Source organism: Triturus cristatus, chromosome 6, assembly GCF_964204655.1.
Source record: "Triturus cristatus chromosome 6, aTriCri1.1, whole genome shotgun sequence".
Classification (NCBI taxonomy): Eukaryota; Metazoa; Chordata; class Amphibia; order Caudata; family Salamandridae; genus Triturus; species Triturus cristatus.
In genome coordinates this window covers 577,275,657-577,293,672 of record NC_140589.1, presented here as the reverse complement: position 1 = coordinate 577,293,672, position 18,016 = coordinate 577,275,657, and positions in this window count along the sequence as shown.

The following is an 18,016-nucleotide window of genomic DNA, read 5'->3' as shown; positions in this document are numbered from 1 at the left end:
AGTATATATTATGAATAATTGACAATAATAAAATAAACCTTGTTCCTCCATTGAAAGAGACACTTCAGTTTAAACTAGAGATCCTTAGCCAACACGTGTTTTGTTGCGCTTAATTGATGTGCGCTGCGACTTCTTCATCTGGACGTTGACGAGTTTCATTAACCAGAAACTCAAGGGCTAGCACAATCTATACCTACTAGACTTTAATGAGCACACTTACCTTAGGATAGATCATCCCAGACACCCATGCCTATATCTACCTAAGGTACATAAGAATTGCCCATTCCCGCCAGGCAGACCAATTGTGTCGGTTATTGGTGGACCCAGAGAATAACTATCCGAGTATGTTGACATATTTCTACAAACTTTGGTAGTCAATTTACCGTCCTACATCTAAGACACCAAACACATTCTCAGCACGCTGAATGACATCACCTGGGACGATACCATGACACTGGTTACACAGGACATCACTGCTCTCTACACGAGCATTCAAAATGACTCGGGTTTACAGGCATTAAGACACACGCTCAACTATCGCCCAGCTATCCTCTGGGAATGCACAGGCATGTTACTGGAGATGACACAGATCATTTTGGAAAACAATGTGTTTCTTTTCAAAGGGTCAGGGTACAGACAGATACGTGGAGTGGCCATGGGTTCTAAATTGTACCCATCTTACGTTAATCTGTTCATGGGATGGCTGTAGGAGAACTGCATATGGGGCAGTGAATGTAATGACTCTATCCTGTTCTGGGGCAGGTACATTGACGATTGTTTACTTATCTGGACAGGGGACAATGATAAACTGACCAGATTTGTGACACATTTCAACAGCAATGATGCCAACAATAGGTTCACCCACACCCATAGCAAAACCTCCCTCACTTTTTTGGATGTGGAACTTTTTATTTCCAATAATAAATTTGAAAGCAGACTATACAGGAAGACTACAGCGTGCAATAGTGTGTTACATGCCACTAGCGTGCATCCCAAATACCAGATCAATGCTATGCCCTAGAGAATATATATGAGCTCAACATAATTGCAGCATTGATAGTGACTTTGTGGGTTGCCTCATAACTATGGGGGACAGATTTGTGCGAAGGGGTTACAGCCATAGAACGATACAGAATGCACTGAGCAGGAATTCACGAGTAGAAAGACAACAAACACTTCACGATAGAGGCAAACTAGGGGATCCTAAAACTATTCGGCTTGTCACAGATTACAATGCACTAAATATGAAACTCACCAAGAGCATGCAAAAACACTGTGACCTACTGAATGCTGACATAACATTGAAGGCTTTTATCTCTTCTAGACCAGAGGTGACATTTCATAAGGGTAAGAGCCTCAGGAATCTACTGAGTCCCAGCTATCCGAATGCGGGTACTCAGAGAAATTGGTTGTTGTCACAGGGTCTGGGTGTGGACCATGCTCCGCGTGTAGATGGGCTCCAGATAAAAAGAAGGAGTTTCTGGCCCCAATCACCACACTTACAAGATAAACAGCAACATCAACTGTCAGACCAACTATGTAATTTACGCAATTGTTTGCAAATGCCAACAAAAGTATATTGGCAGCACTATTAGGGCTCTGAAGGACCGCATTGTAGAACACATCAGGGTGGTCTAACAGGCTGACACTAGATACCCTGTGGCAATGCACATAATGGATTGTCCAGCTCAGGACAGCCACAAATCCTTCTATTTTTTGGGATTTGACACCATACCCAGACACGTGAGGGGTGGCAATAGAGAACTTTTGTTGAGGAGGAGGGAAGCAACTTGGATTATGCAATTGAGAAGTGTTGAGATGGGCTTGAATACAGACTATGAATTACATTACTATTTGGGGGACTAGCACCTGTGGTCCATTCTTGTGCATCATTTCACCAGGACATAGTATGTCTACGCAACTGCATACAACACTACTCATGTGGGGCGTCTCTACCCCCGTTATATCCCCGTCTCCAACATGGCTCTGCTATGTTGACTGACCTTTCTTCTACTCACTTTCAACCTTTTACTGTTGTAGGAAAACAGAACACAATGTGGCAAGGCTTATATGCACAAAGAGGTTATTATAGTCCCCACAGTCAGATGCAAACTAATTATTTTGTGTGCTCCAAGGAAGAGGGCAGCCACTTATACCCCCAGAAAAAGGACCAGAAAACCGGTCCCACAATAAAAGAAACAAGTATCCTGAGCACAACACCATGTGTGTCATAAAATCAATGTCCAGTCTGTCTTCTTTCCAATTCCATTGATTTTATTCTTGAAGTATGATAAAATATTCTCCAAATCGCACAATAGCCCAGATCGTACAATAGCCAACACATGTTTTGTCAGATCTGATGCCTCCGCATCTCTGACTTCATCAGGGCTACAAACAAATTGACAACAGATGTCTGAGTAACATTAGAAATATTTACATATGATCACCTCCACCGCATCACCCATGTGCTTTCGGTAATCACATAGTGATTCTGAAATTATTCATAAGTGCCCACAATGTTTGTTAACAAAAAATAAAGAAGAGGGAATTGAAAACCATACAATCCTAACTTCCATAAGACGTTTTCAATCCATCAGTATATTCCCAAAGTTTAAACACCAGAACACTAATAGCATTTATACATAAAAGCAAGTTCACTTTATATGGTGTATAATTCATCATCACATATGTGAATAACACAAATAACTAATCTAGTGGTTCCAGACAATGAATCAATGAATCAATTTGAGTGAAATGTCCAGCTAACTATAACATGTGTGAAACCTATGTTTTTTTTTTAGTGAATTTGCAAGGTTTTGTAAATGCTAATTCCTAACTATAACGTGTGTGAAACCTATGGTTTTTTAAGTGAATTTGCAAGGTTTTTTAAATGCTAATTTCTAACTATAACGTGTGTGAAACCTATGTTTTTTTTTGTGAATTTGTAAGCTTTTTTAAATGCTAATTTATGTGTGTATTATTATATTTTTTATATATTTATTTTACAATAAACTACCTATGTATATAGTTATAGATTGACTGTATCCTGTAATATGGAATGGCTCGTTTAAAATGTTTTTTTTTTTTAAGGTTTTTCACCGTGCGCGCACCGTGTGCACGGTGCGCGCACCCGTGATTTTTTTAAGAAAAATAAAATGTTTTTTTCACCCTTCGGGGTCCTTCGGGGTCCTTCAGGGACCCCCTGACAAAGGCTAGGAGGTCAGGAACTCTCTACCCTGCCCCCTTTTCACATTCTCCACCTTTCTTTTTCACTGCCACACACAAAATGGCATCCGACACTTCCTGATTTCGACCGATTCGAATGTTGACTAACATCTAACCACCAATCGGAATTACACTCGCGCACGGCACCGTGAGCGCACGGTGCGCGCATATAGATATTTATGTACTTTTAACTGCAATTTTCTCAGGAACTACTGAACAGATTGACACCATATATGCAAAAGGCACATCCCTGACCTGAGGACTACCTCTTTGCCAAATTTCAAGTAATTCTGTTCAGCCGTTCGGGCTGTACCTTCGACTAAAGGTCCTATGGGAAAATGCATGGGGGAAAACGCGTTTTGGGACCCCCCTTTTTTCTCAGCCCCCGCTTGACGAATCACCCCGAGACTTCGAGACTTTCAGGGTAGGAGCTGAGCGGAGCACCCCATTAGTTTTGAAAATTTCGCGAGGATTCGTCAACCGGCGCCAAAGTTATTCAAAATAGAATTTTCAGATTTCCTATGGGAACTCGGTCCTAACTATAACTATCTACTGGCGAGCGCCAGTAGATAATATATACACATATATATATATATATAATATTATATATATATATTTTGCAGCAATAATTCCAATAGTCAAAATAAATACTTAGACACTCCTGTATGCGGAAACCAAACTTAACGTTTCGCCTTGTTACAGCCTTAGCCTTGGTCATGATTCGAGAGTGAAGCTGACAATGGCATTTTCATATGTAAGATGCCGACCACAATGAGCACTTACTAGAGGAGCTCTGAGCCAAGATCGCAATTCCATTGATCCGTCCCTACTGTGGGAGGGCTGCCGTAGCTCGTCTGCTCCCCCTCACTCCACCTGTTAAAAGGAGAACTTCACTGGGCAACGGGATCGCAGGCTGAGAAGGCCCTGGAGAGTGGTGGCAGAGAGCTACGCAGAGCCACATGAGTGCGTGGCCTGGGCGGCGATCGGTGACAGCAAGAAGGTCGGTCGGGACCCGCACTTGAGGAGCAGCTGGCCCGGTGAGTCCCGTTGAGCCTACATGATGCAGAGAGTCAAAGGCGGATGTCCCACCTGTAGCAGAGAGTGCAAAGGGGCGGCTGAGGCAGGCAGTGGCCTGCGGCCTGTAAAGATGGCCTGGAGACCTGCCTGGCCCAGATTGAGGATGTGATGAGAGGGAAGCCTGGGGCTGGATTCAGTGGCCTGCCTCTGGAGGTGAGAGGCATGGCCCAAGGGAACTCGTTCCGGTGGGAGGGTCTGTGCCGGCAGAATCAGGTGACATTGAGGGGCCCGCTCCCCTGCTGCTGTAGCCCAGCGGAGGCCCGTGGTGCCTGAGCATGGCTGGGGCCCCTGAAAGAATGAAGTGAGGCGCTTTGGAAGTCATAGTGGTGTCCCAAACCGCGCTCGTAATAACACGATTGGCAATTGCCTGAAAGGCCAGATCTAGGGGATTTTCTTTGGTGTGTAGGGCAGCGGCTGAAACAGGAGCGAGCGGGCCGCATGGTACCGCAACGGCCCTACATCTCCGACCTCCTGCAATAAGCGAGAAGTGAGGCCATAGCTCTAGCGACATCCGGAGGACCCTGAGAAATACCACTGCGCTATACTAACATCATGGGGGCCAGAGACAGGGACCCGAGAAGACACCATCCTGCAGTGGTGTGAGAGGGGAAAACTGATAGTGACAGAGGCCGAGCTGCCTGGGACAGGCCCACCTCAAGTCAGGGAGGTGAACATGGTTAAGCTCAAGGGCCAGATGGTGACCCAATCAAACAAAATGGTCAAATATGTAGTGACTAAGGCTTCGGTGGCGGGAATGGAGAGCCAGATGGATAAGGTGGGGCCTGCCGAGACCACCCTCGGGGCTATCATGGTGGCCACTGCAGACTTGAAGGGAACACTTGAGCCTAAATTAGATACTGTTACAGCAGATATGAATCTACTTAGGGCTGACTTCCATAAAATCTCGGACAAGGTCTTCACAGCCGGAGGGGGGAGAAAATGGCGGCCGCAACACTGACAGGTCGCTAGAGCGCCGACGGTGCCCACCACAGAGAAATCCGTGAAAGAACCGGAGTGTAAGCTCCCCCCTTTACCTGCTGTAGTGGTCAGGAATGTGCCTCGCCCATCAGTTTGAGGGCACGTCGAGGCAAAAGTCTACCCACATCATGGGTACTCGTTGGAGCACGGCTGCCCTGGAGCTCAGGAAGAGCCACGGGCATCAGCACGCGGTCTCCTCCGGGGCATAGGGGAAGCGTCGGCACAAACACTGCCCCAGCTGCTTCGGGAGTTCTCCGGCTGGGCTCAAGGTTCGTGGAGCTCCAGGAGCAGAGCAGAATCAAGGAGGCGGCCGGCGGTAAGAAGGTGGAGGAGGACTAAATTACTCTGCAGCCCCTGGAGTCACATAAAGGTAGGGGGGCAGTGTAGGGAAAGAAAAGCAGGTCCAGAATAAGCTTTTAAGGATGGGGGAGGTATCAAATTTACAACATTGAAATTAATAAAAGCTGTTCCCACAGGACTTCTTCTGCTCCCCCACCCTTTCAGGGATTCCTATAAGATTGAGGGCTGTGAGGCCCATCAGCCACTAGTGTGTAGGTCTAAAGACCACCCTATAAGGGATTCACAGAGGACTGGTAAAGTTAGAAAGAAGTCTGAGGGGGTGGATCGTAAATTAGAAATTACACCCTCAATAAGATCTTTTTTCAAGGTGTTGTCCCCCGTGGTGCATATCAGACAACAGGCTACAGAGCTTGCAAGGTGGTCAAAAGTTCAGACAGTCCCTGTACCGATGGTGGCAGAGGGGTGTATATCCAAGTTGGGCGTGGGGGTTGACCAAGCGGCTGCCCCTATAAGTTTGAATGCCGAACAGGATACGTTGGGAGAAGGAGCAAGATCCCCCATCAGTGATACTATTCAAAGCTCAAACCAGGTCAAGCTTTCGTTGCCTTTGGCTCCAATATTGACAATTGATATTGGATTTTTTTTTTTTTATCTCCTATACATAAGAACGTAGACTTTAGAGAACACTGTTGGGGAGCTGAAGGAAGAATTGAGCAATAATAAAGCTGATATTCAGGCAATAAGACGCAAGGGGCAAGAAACCCACGAGAAACAAATTTTGAATGTTCCCGAGGGAAAGGAGGGAGAAGACACAAAGGCTTTCGTGGTTTCTCTGATAAAGGAAGGAGTTTCAGATTGAGGGAAGTGATGAGGAGATAATTAAGGATATCCAAAGGGTCCACAGAGATCCTTGCAGAAGAAATCACAACAGGGTTAAGCCTCGTAAGATCCTTCTAAACTTCCAAACCTATGCAATAAAGGAAAAAATCCTTTCAATGACTTTGAAAATAAAGACAATAAGGGTGAAGGAATTCTCGTTTGAAATTAGATTAGATCTGTCTCAAACCACTTTGAATAGACAGTGGGAGTTGGGTAAGCGCTTAGAAGAGTTTAAAAAGCTAGGGACCTCAGCACAGCTCCAATTCCCTGCATCCCTAAGAGTCATGCACAATAATAAAATGCATAGTTTAAGGAGTCAAGGGGAGGCAGGGGACTTACTGGAAAGTATAAAAAAAGGGGGAATCTAGTCCACTACTACAAGGCAATAAAACTGTGCACAAAGAGGAGAGTAAGGGGTCGGCCTTAGTCCGCACATCAGTAGAGTTGGGGGTGTCTCATGAAGTATTGTATGAAGTTACGTGGTTTACCAATTTCTTTTTATTTATTAAGTCATGCTGTTTGCAAGGTGCTTTCTATCACAGCAAAAAATATGGACATAGGTTCAGAATCGATAATTTTTTGTAAAGACTAAATCTGAGAGAAGAAATCCGGGACATTACCTATTTGACCGCCCACCTCTCAGACCACTCTGTGGTTATATTAAAAATTGAACAAAATAGTAGACCCACAGGGAGGAAATGGACGTTGGACCACACCATACTTACTGATACCGAAGAAATGAACCTCTTGAATAGAGAGGTAGGTGAGTTTCTAAAACACAATATAGGGTATGCTTCTAGTGTAGTAGTCTGGGACACACTTAAGGACTACATAAGGGGTAAAATTATGAGCATGCTCTGCTTCAGAAATAGGAGTTATACAGCTGAGGTGAGCTGGGTAGAAGAGGAAATGAAGGCTCTAGAGGCAGCTATAAAAGGAAGAAAGGATCATAGGCTTACAGGAGAGAAAAGGCTACGCACACTGAAAGATCAACTATTCTGCAGATGCGGATTAAAAAGCGATGGGAGGCCAGCAAGTTGGCCCACTTTGAGGGAGCAGGGAAGCTGCTGGCTTGGAAGGCAAAAATAGAAATCAGAAAAAGGAAATAGATGGCACACAGAGAGGCGTTAAACTAACTAGTTAATCAGAGATAGAGGTAGATTTCAGGGACTATTTTCAGAAACTATATTCTGAAGAAGGGGTAGACTCTGAGGATTAGGTTGGCCACTGGTTAGATCCTAAAACTATAAAATCTCTAGATTTGAATCAGCAAAATCTTCTTAATCAGGTAATCACTCAAGATGAGGTTAAGAAGGCTTTTCAGTCTAGCAAAGGGGGAAAGTTGCAGGATCAGATGGAATACCAATAGAGCTATATAGAGCTTTGGGAGATGTGTTAATTCCGTTTATGACACTGATGTTCGACGAGATTCTGGAGAAAGATCTACAGCTGCCCAAATTCTTAGGCAAGGTTATAATTACACTGATATTAAAACCAGGGAAAACCCCCATTAGATGCGGCTCATATAGGCCAATATCACTGCTTAACACAGATTATAAAATCTTTACAAAAATCTTAGCAGAAAGACTGAGTAAAGTAGCTGGTGAAATAATACACAGCGATCAGAGGGAGTTCATCAAGGTAGATACCTACATGAATTAACATATAGCCTGATAGGAGCCATTGATTAGGCTTCTGCTCTTTCAATAACTCTAGCAGTGGTGACCTTAGATGCCGCCAAAGCCTTTGACAGATTTAATTGGTCATATTTGGTGGCTATTCTAAAAAAACACAAATTGGGAGATAAATTCTGCAAGGTTTTATCAGCTAATATACCAGGATCCATCAGCGAGAATATTAGTACATGGAAACCTGACTGAGTCTTTTAAAATATCCAGAGACACTACACAAGGTTGCCCCCTCTCCCCTCCCCTATTCACTCTCTATATAGAGCCCTTAGCACAAAAGATTAGAACTGCTTCTAACATTCCACTCTTCGGCTATGAAGGTTGGGAGAAGAAGGTAGCACTCTATGCTGACGATTTAATGGTTTATACCTAGGACCTTTCGGCCACCTTTCTGGTCATATTTCAGATTGCTTCGGAATTTGGTTGTCGTGGCGTTAATGACTAGGAGCAAGGAATTGTCACTAACCTCGGAAGGAAGCCGTCGGGAGCGAAGGAGCGCAGCTGATCCCCCCTCGACCCTGAGGCGCAGACTCTCGACGAGGGATGGAAACACTACTGCTCGAGAAAGCCCCCCGGGGAAAAGGGAAGTGGATAAAATAAGAAAATGCTGCTCTGCCGTGGTGTGGCTCTGGTCCTGCGCTGGTAGTGGGTCAGGGTTATGGCCAATGCACTCTCCCAAGGTAAACTACAGAGGGAACATAAGAAGCAGAGGGTAAGTACGCACCTCCCACTCTCCATGCACTCAGGCACTCTGGACTACAGCCTTCACCCAGCCTCACCGGATACTTACAAGGGAGATTAGCAGCTAGCTTGGTTCTGATACTAAGTAAAGGGTCCTGAGAGCAGGACGCGGTGTCTAGAGTAGGAGACACTCTCCTTCTCCTCTCCGTTTGGTCACAGATAGGGCGTTTGCCAATGTCGCGAAAGCTCCCAACCAGATGATGGGCTTAGCGGGAGCCGGGACGCGTGCAAAGAGCTTCGAAGAGCGTCCCTAGCGCTCGGCTTCAGGCAAAATCAAAGCGTCCGATGTGGCAGCAGTTTGTGCGCATGTCCTGGCACTGAATAGTGTCTACGCGCAAGAAGTAGGTCAGAATGAGCAAACGGGAAATCCTCGTCAAGGGAGGGTTTGCTACTCACGCTTCCGGAGTCTGAGGAGAGACGTCAGTTGGCGGTGCTACGAGCGACTTGCTTCAGGAACAGATAGTCAGCCGAGTCCTCAATACCGCCTCGGGGCTGTCAACTTCAGGGATGTCTGCAAAAACGGCTGGAAACTCCAAGCTCCATCGTGAAGAGAGGTATCCCGCGGGGAACACCATCCGTGACTGTAACTAACATCCGGATTGTCAAGCCCCGATTCTTGGCAAAGGGGCGGGCTTTATCGTGATGCAGGCGGAACTGCTGGGAACCACTTCTGGGTCGCCGGCCGCAGGCATGACGGGAGTCGTAGTCCCGGTCTTTTGCACAGATCGCGACCTCCCTTCACGCGCCAGACATACCGCGCCGCGCGCTGGATGGAAGAGGCACTGGGGGATGTAATGTGTGTAGCGCGCCGCGCCCTGGCCATGTGAGGTGCAAATTGCAACAGAGCCCCCTCGCAAGGACTGCCGTCCCGGCGGTCGACCTGGCTTTCCGGGGTTCTGCTCATGAAATTGCGCTACGAGAAGAGGGCAATGGAGATTACCTGCGGGTTCCCAAGTACGGTCTTCAACCCCGTATCCCTCCCAATCTATCAGGTACTGCACCCGCCCTCTGACTAACCGGGAGTCTAGTACTTCTCGGACAACGTACTCTTCCTGTCCTTCTATTTCAATAGGGGCTGGCCTAGTGGGAAGTCTCATGGAATCAGGACAAGTCTACGGCAGGGAAACATGAAATACTGGATGTATATGCCAGGTTTGGGGCAGTGATAGTTTAAGGGCAACAGGGTTAATGATTTCGACCACTTTGTAGGGTCCTATGTATTTGGGCGAAAGTTTACCCCCTCCCTTCAGATTTAGGTTTTTTGTGGCAAGCCACACCCAGTCCCCTACATGATAGACAGGTTCAGAGTTTCTTTTTCTTGTCTGCGAAGCGTTTGTGGGTGTTTTGGGCCTTCAGCAGCTGTGTCTTGGCGTCTTTTAACACAATCCGAAGATGGGCATGATGTTCCTGAATCGTGGGATGTTTGGAAACTACGGGCCAATCGAAGGGAAGCATATTAGGATGAAACCCCAAAAGACAGAAGAAGGGGGAACATCCTAAGGTGGAGTGCTCTGCGTTGTTGTACGCGAATTCTTCTGCCCAAAGCAATGGATACCAGTCAGAGAAGTTTTGCAGTGTGAAGCAACGAAGGTATTGCTCCAAGGATTGGTTTAAACGTTCCGTCTTGCCGTCAGTTTGAGGGTGGTAGCTGGTGGATAATCGGGCGTCTACCTTCATGGCCGAGCAAAGCGCTGTCCAGAAAGGAGAGGTGAACTGAGTACCACGGTCTGTGATGAGGACCCTGGGGATGCCATGGCCGCGCACAACATGTTGCAGGAACGTGACCGCTAGCTCGGAGGATGTGGGAAGTCTTTTCAATGGTACAAAGTGGCCCATCTTTGTCAGATGGTCGATGATCACGAGAATGGTGGTGTACCCGTCACAAGGGGGCATCTCCACTATAAAGTCCATGGAGACTGTATGCCAGGGAAGCGGAGGAATGGGAATGGGCCGTAAGAGTCCTGTGGGCTTTGAATGGCTTGCCTTGCTTTGCGCACACACCGCACAAGTACGTAGGTAGTCTCGAGTGTCTTTACGCAGTGTGGGCCACCAGAAGGATCTTTCTATTGTTGCGATGGTTTTATGCTCTCCGAGATGTCCTCCGAGGGTAGAATCGTGGGCCCAGGCCAGTACCTGTCTTTGGAGGGTAACCAAGGGAACATACAAGGTATGGTGATGATACGCCAGGTTTTCACTGGTGAGGCGATTTTCAGGGTCTTCGTCTAGCCAATGTTGTATGTCCAGGTGGGTCATGGCTGTCTTAACTTCTTCAAGAAAGGTAGGTGACATCAGTAGCGCAATGGTATTTCCAGAAAAGGCATTGCTGGGTAAGATGGAAGGAACTTCCGTTGTTTCGTCTGTTAGCGACTCTGCTGGTTCGTCTTTTCTCGATAGGGCGTCTGCTTTACCATTCTGGAGACCTGGCTTGAATTTAATGATAAAGTCATAATCCGAAAAGAAAAGAGACCACCGAAGTTGTCGTGGTGTCAGCGCCTTGGCGATTTTAAGGAATAGCAGGTTTCTGTGATCTGTATAGATCTCCACAGTATGATGAGCTCCCAAGAGGTAATGCCTCCATTCTTCGCAGGCCTTTTTTATCGCTAACAGTTCTTTGTCCGAGATCGAATAGTTCACCTCACTGGGGGTGATTTTTTTAGAATAGAAGGCGACTGGGTGGATTTGTCCGGTGGTCGGATGCCGTTGCGACAACACCCCTCCCAAGGCATGTTGTGAGGCATCTGTTTCAAGGATGAAGGGCAAGCGAGAATCCGGGTGACGCAAGATGGGCGCGTGGGTGAATTGGTGCTTCAGTTCCTTGAAAGCTTGGTTCGCCTCGTCGTTCCACAAGAAGGGGACATTCTTTCGGAGGAGACGGGTTATGGGATGGATAATCTTAGAGAAATCTTTGATAAATCGCCGATAATAGTTGGCGAAGCCAAGGAAGCTCTGCACGGATTTTACGTTGAAAGGCGCACTTCATTGCGTTATTGCTGAGACCTTTTCTGAATCCATTTGGAAGCCTTGTGCGTTGATTACATAACCCAAGAAGGCGATTTCCTGTGCGTGAAAAATGCATTTCTCTAGTTTGGCGTAGAGGGAATGTGTTTGCAGGCGTTCCAGGACTGTTTTTACATGGGTGATATGATCGCGGAGGTTTGCGGAATAAATGAGAATGTCGTCGATGTAGACGATGCAGATGGAATCCAACAATCCGCGCAACACCTCGTCCATAAAAAACTGAAACGCTGCTGGGGCATTGCACAGTCCAAAGGGCATCACTTGGTACTCGAAGAGCCCGTACTTCGTTCGAAAAGCGGTCTTCCATTCGTCTCCGGTTCGAACCCGTACCAAGTGATATGCCCCTCGGATGTCCAGTTTGGTGTAGACCTGAGCCCCTTTTACTTGATCTAACAATACCGGAATCAAGGGTAGCGGGTATCTGTTTTTAATGGTGATTTTGTTAAGGGCTCTGTAGTCTATACACATCCTCAACTCGTCACAATCCTTCTTGGTGATAAAAAAGAGAGGGGATGAAGCGGGAGATGATGAGTGTCGGATAAAGCCAGACTCTAGGTTTTCGTCCAAGTATTTCTTGAGATACTGGTTTTCGGGTTCGGTAAGGGCGTACACCCGACTACAGGGTATGTCAGCACCAGGCATTAAATCGATACGGCAATCATATGGCCGATGTGGTGGTAGTTGGGTCGCCTTGTGTTTATCAAAGACCGGCAGAAAGGGCAAGTATTCTTCCGGCAGCTGAGTTGAACAACACAGGCCGATGGCTTCTACTCCAGACGCGAGGAACGCGGCTTGAGTATGAATGGCTGGTTCCTGGAGTATGGATTGCTTCATGCAATGGTGTCTGCAGAACTCGGAGGACAAAGATATAGTACGAAGCGCCCATTGTATCACGGGGTCATGCAACGTCAGCCAGGGCATACCCAGAATCAAGCGAAAATACGGGGCGTCGATGAGATCAAAACTGATTGTCTCATAATGTTCCTCTGTGATTTTCATAACCAGGGGACTGGTCTGGTATCGAACAGGTCCTGAAGTCAGCGCTTTCCCGTCTACTGCCTTTACCAGGGTAGGAGTGGTCTTCTGGACACAGGGAACACCTATGTTCCTAGCGTATTGTTGATCAATGAAGTTGCCCGTGGCTCCTGAATCGAGCAGGGCGGGCACTTGGATGGGGGAGTCAGAGGTTATCCAAAGTGTGACGTCAACATTCAGGTGGGCCACAGAGGGTTGAATGGTGTTTGCCAAAACAAAAGGGATCGTGAGTGTTTCAGAACCCAAGACGGAGATCCCGTCCTGACTTGGGTTTAGTAGTTTTCCGCTTCTTGTTGAGTGACTGCTTGGGTCCTAAGACTGGATCCCCTCTCTGGGCCTTTAGTTCTGGCTCTGCATTCCCGTATGAAGTGTCCCCCTTTTCCACAGTACAAGCATATTTTTTGTTGTCGTCGTTTCTCTTTTGCCTCTGCTGTCAGAGGACCATGGAGCCCTCCGATTTGCATTGGTTCTGATCCGTCTATCCCCTTGGGGCGGCCGTCTACAGACGGTCGGGGTCGTGGCAAGATAAGACGGGGTTCACCTCTGCTCTTATCCCCTTTCCTTTCTTGCAACCGATGATCTAGTTGCACGGTTAGCTCAATGAGTTCCTCACAAGTTTGCGGCAGCTGGACGACTTGGGAAAGAACGTCCTTCAATTCTCCCCGAAGACCTTGGTAGAATAATGAGGTACGTTTTTCTTGGGGCCAGGTTGTTTCCACTAGGAATCGATTAAAGGTGGTTATGTATGTCAGGAGGTCCTGTGACCCCTGCCATAGTGTCATAAGTTCCCGATCCAGGGAAAGCATGTGGGTTTTTCTATCAAACAGTTTTCGCAATTCCCCACAAAAGTCTTGGAAATTATGGAGCACTGGATCGTTCCTTTCCATTAAGGGGATGGTCTAGTTGGAAGCATTGCCTCCCATGTAGGACATCATAAAGGAAGTCTTGGAAGCCTCTTCCTGGAACACTGCGGGTTTACAAAGAAAAGGGAGTCGACATTGGTGTAGGAAGGTTTCAAATTTTTTCGGATCCCCATAGAATCGTTCTGGGGGGCTAGTGGAATGCCAGGGTTCTGTATAACATGGACCGTAGGGATAAGCCCCGCGGCTGGCGAAGGGGTTGTTGGGGTCGAAAAGCAACCGGCTCTCTTGGGCCCTTCGCCTAGGGATGTAACGGGAGGTGGTAATGTCCAGTCTTTAATATAGGGGCCCCTCCCAGTCGTCACGGGGTGCTAGTTCTTGAGAGTCCAGCAACTTCCCTATGTAGGGTTCCCATTTCGTTCCTGAGCTCCTGGGTCTCTCTACGGGAGGTCTGCACTTCCTGCTGGAGAGTATTGATGCTCTCCAGCAGTGTGGACAGGACCGCTGCGGAGTCCATCGTTCAGGCCAGCTGATTCCGTGGGCTTGACAATCTGTCGTGGCGGAGTGACTAGGAGCAAGGAATTGTCACTAACCTTGGAAGGAAGCCGTCGGGAGCGATGGAGCGCAGCTGATCCCCCCTCGACCCTGAGGCGCAGACTCTTGCAGAGGGATGGAAACACTACTGCTCGAGAAAGCCCCCCGGAGAAAAGGGAAGTGGATAAAATAAGAAAATGCTGCTCTGCTGTGGTGTGGCTCTGGTCCTGCGCTGGTAGTGGGTCAGGGTTATGGCCAATGCACTCTCCCAAGGTAAACTACAGAGGGAACATAAGAAGCAGAGGGTAAGTACGCACCTCCCACTCTCCATGCACTCAGGCACTCTGGACTACAGCCTTCACGCAGCCTCACCGGATACTTACAAGGGAGATTAGCAGCTAGCTTGGTTCTGATACTAAGTAAAGGGTCCTGAGAGCAGGACGCGGTGTCTAGAGTAGGAGACACTCTCCTTCTCCTCTCCGTTTGGTCACAGATAGGGCGTTTGCCAATGTCGCGAAAGCTCCCAACCAGATGATGGGCTTAGCGGGAGCCGGGACGCGTGCAAAGAGCTTCGAAGAGCGTCCCTAGCGCTCGGCTTCAGGCAAAATCAAAGCGTCCGATGTGGCAGCAGTTTGTGCGCATGTCCTGGCACTGAATAGTGTCTACGCGCAAGAAGTAGGTCAGAATGAGCAAACGGGAAATCCTCGTCAAGGGAGGGTTTGCTACTCACGCTTCCGGAGTCTGAGGAGAGACGTCAGTTGGCGGTGCTACGAGCGACTTGCTTCAGGAACAGATAGTCAGCCGAGTCCTCAATACCGCCTCGGGGCTGTCAACTTCAGGGATGTCTGCAAAAATGGCTGGAAACTCCAAGCTCCATCGTGAAGAGAGGTATCCCGCGGGGAACACCATCCGTGACTGTAACTAACATCCGGATTGTCAAGCCCCGATTCTTGGCAAAGGGGCGGGCTTTATCGTGATGCAGGCGGAACTGCTGGGAACCACTTCTGGGTCGCCGGCCGCAGGCATGACGGGAGTCGTAGTCCCGGTCTTTTGCACAGATCGCGACCTCCCTTCACGCGCCAGACATACCGCGCCGCGCGCTGGATGGAAGAGGCACTGGGGGATGTAATGTGTGTAGCGCGCCGCGCCCTGGCCATGTGAGGTGCAAATTGCAACAGAGCCCCCTCGCAAGGACTGCCGTCCCGGCGGTCGACCTGGCTTTCCGGGGTTCTGCTCATGAAATTGCGCTACGAGAAGAGGGCAATGGAGATTACCTGCGGGTTCCCAAGTACGGTCTTCAACCCCGTATCCCTCCCAATCTATCAGGTACTGCACCCGCCCTCTGACTAACCGGGAGTCTAGTACTTCTCGGACAACGTACTCTTCCTGTCCTTCTATTTCAATAGGGGCTGGCCTAGTGGGAAGTCTCATGGAATCAGGACAAGTCTTCGGCAGGGAAACATGAAATACTGGATGTATATGCCAGGTTTGGGGCAGTGATAGTTTAAGGGCAACAGGGTTAATGATTTCGACCACTTTGTAGGGTCCTATGTATTTGGGCGAAAGTTTACCCCCTCCCTTCAGATTTAGGTTTTTTGTGGCAAGCCACACCCAGTCCCCTACATGATAGACAGGTTCAGAGTTTCTTTTTCTTGTCTGCGAAGCGTTTGTGGGTGTTTTGGGCCTTCAGCAGCTGTGTCTTGGCGTCTTTTAACACAATCCGAAGATGGGCATGATGTTCCTGAATCGTGGGATGTTTGGAAACTACGGGCCAATCGAAGGGAAGCATATTAGGATGAAACCCCAAAAGACAGAAGAAGGGGGAACATCCTAAGGTGGAGTGCTCTGCGTTGTTGTACGCGAATTCTTCTGCCCAAAGCAATGGATACCAGTCAGAGAAGTTTTGCAGTGTGAAGCAACGAAGGTATTGCTCCAAGGATTGGTTTAAACGTTCCGTCTTGCCGTCAGTTTGAGGGTGGTAGCTGGTGGATAATCGGGCGTCTACCTTCATGGCCGAGCAAAGCGCTGTCCAGAAAGGAGAGGTGAACTGAGTACCACGGTCTGTGATGAGGACCCTGGGGATGCCATGGCCGCGCACAACATGTTGCAGGAACGTGACCGCTAGCTCGGAGGATGTGGGAAGTCTTTTCAATGGTACAAAGTGGCCCATCTTTGTCAGATGGTCGATGATCACGAGAATGGTGGTGTACCCGTCACAAGGGGGCATCTCCACTATAAAGTCCATGGAGACTGTATGCCAGGGAAGCGGAGGAATGGGAATGGGCCGTAAGAGTCCTGTGGGCTTTGAATGGCTTGCCTTGCTTTGCGCACACACCGCACAAGTACGTAGGTAGTCTCGAGTGTCTTTACGCAGTGTGGGCCACCAGAAGGATCTTTCTATTGTTGCGATGGTTTTATGCTCTCCGAGATGTCCTCCGAGGGTAGAATCGTGGGCCCAGGCCAGTACCTGTCTTTGGAGGGTAACCAAGGGAACATACAAGGTATGGTGATGATACGCCAGGTTTTCACTGGTGAGGCGATTTTCGGGGTCTTCGTCTAGCCAATGTTGTATGTCCAGGTGGGTCATGGCTGTCTTAACTTCTTCAAGAAAGGTAGGTGACATCAGTAGCGCAATGGTATTTCCAGAAAAGGCATTGCTGGGTAAGATGGAAGGAACTTCCGTTGTTTCGTCTGTTAGCGACTCTGCTGGTTCGTCTTTTCTCGATAGGGCATCTGCTTTACCATTCTGGAGACCTGGCTTGAATTTAATGATAAAGTCATAATCCGAAAAGAAAAGAGACCACCGAAGTTGTCGTGGTGTCAGCGCCTTGGCGATTTTAAGGAATAGCAGGTTTCTGTGATCTGTATAGATCTCCACAGTATGATGAGCTCCCAAGAGGTAATGCCTCCATTCTTCGCAGGCCTTTTTTATCGCTAACAGTTCTTTGTCCGAGATCGAATAGTTCACCTCACTGGGGGTGATTTTTTTAGAATAGAAGGCGACTGGGTGGATTTGTCCGGTGGTCGGATGCCGTTGCGACAACACCCCTCCCAAGGCATGTTGTGAGGCATCTGTTTCAAGGATGAAGGGCAAGCGAGAATCCGGGTGACGCAAGATGGGCGCGTGGGTGAATTGGTGCTTCAGTTCCTCGAAAGCTTGGTTCGCCTCGTCGTTCCACAAGAAGGGGACATTCTTTCGGAGGAGACGGGTTATGGGATGGATAATCTTAGAGAAATCTTTGATAAATCGCCGATAATAGTTGGCGAAGCCAAGGAAGCTCTGCACGGATTTTACGTTGAAAGGCGCACTTCATTGCGTTATTGCTGAGACCTTTTCTGAATCCATTTGGAAGCCTTGTGCGTTGATTACATAACCCAAGAAGGCGATTTCCTGTGCGTGAAAAATGCATTTCTCTAGTTTGGCGTAGAGGGAATGTGTTTGCAGGCGTTCCAGGACTGTTTTTACATGGGTGATATGATCGCGGAGGTTTGCGGAATAAATGAGAATGTCGTCGATGTAGACGATGCAGATGGAATCCAACAATCCGCGCAACACCTCGTCCATAAAAAACTGAAACGCTGCTGGGGCATTGCACAGTCCAAAGGGCATCACTTGGTACTCGAAGAGCCCGTACTTCGTTCGAAAAGCGGTCTTCCATTCGTCTCCGGTTCGAACCCGTA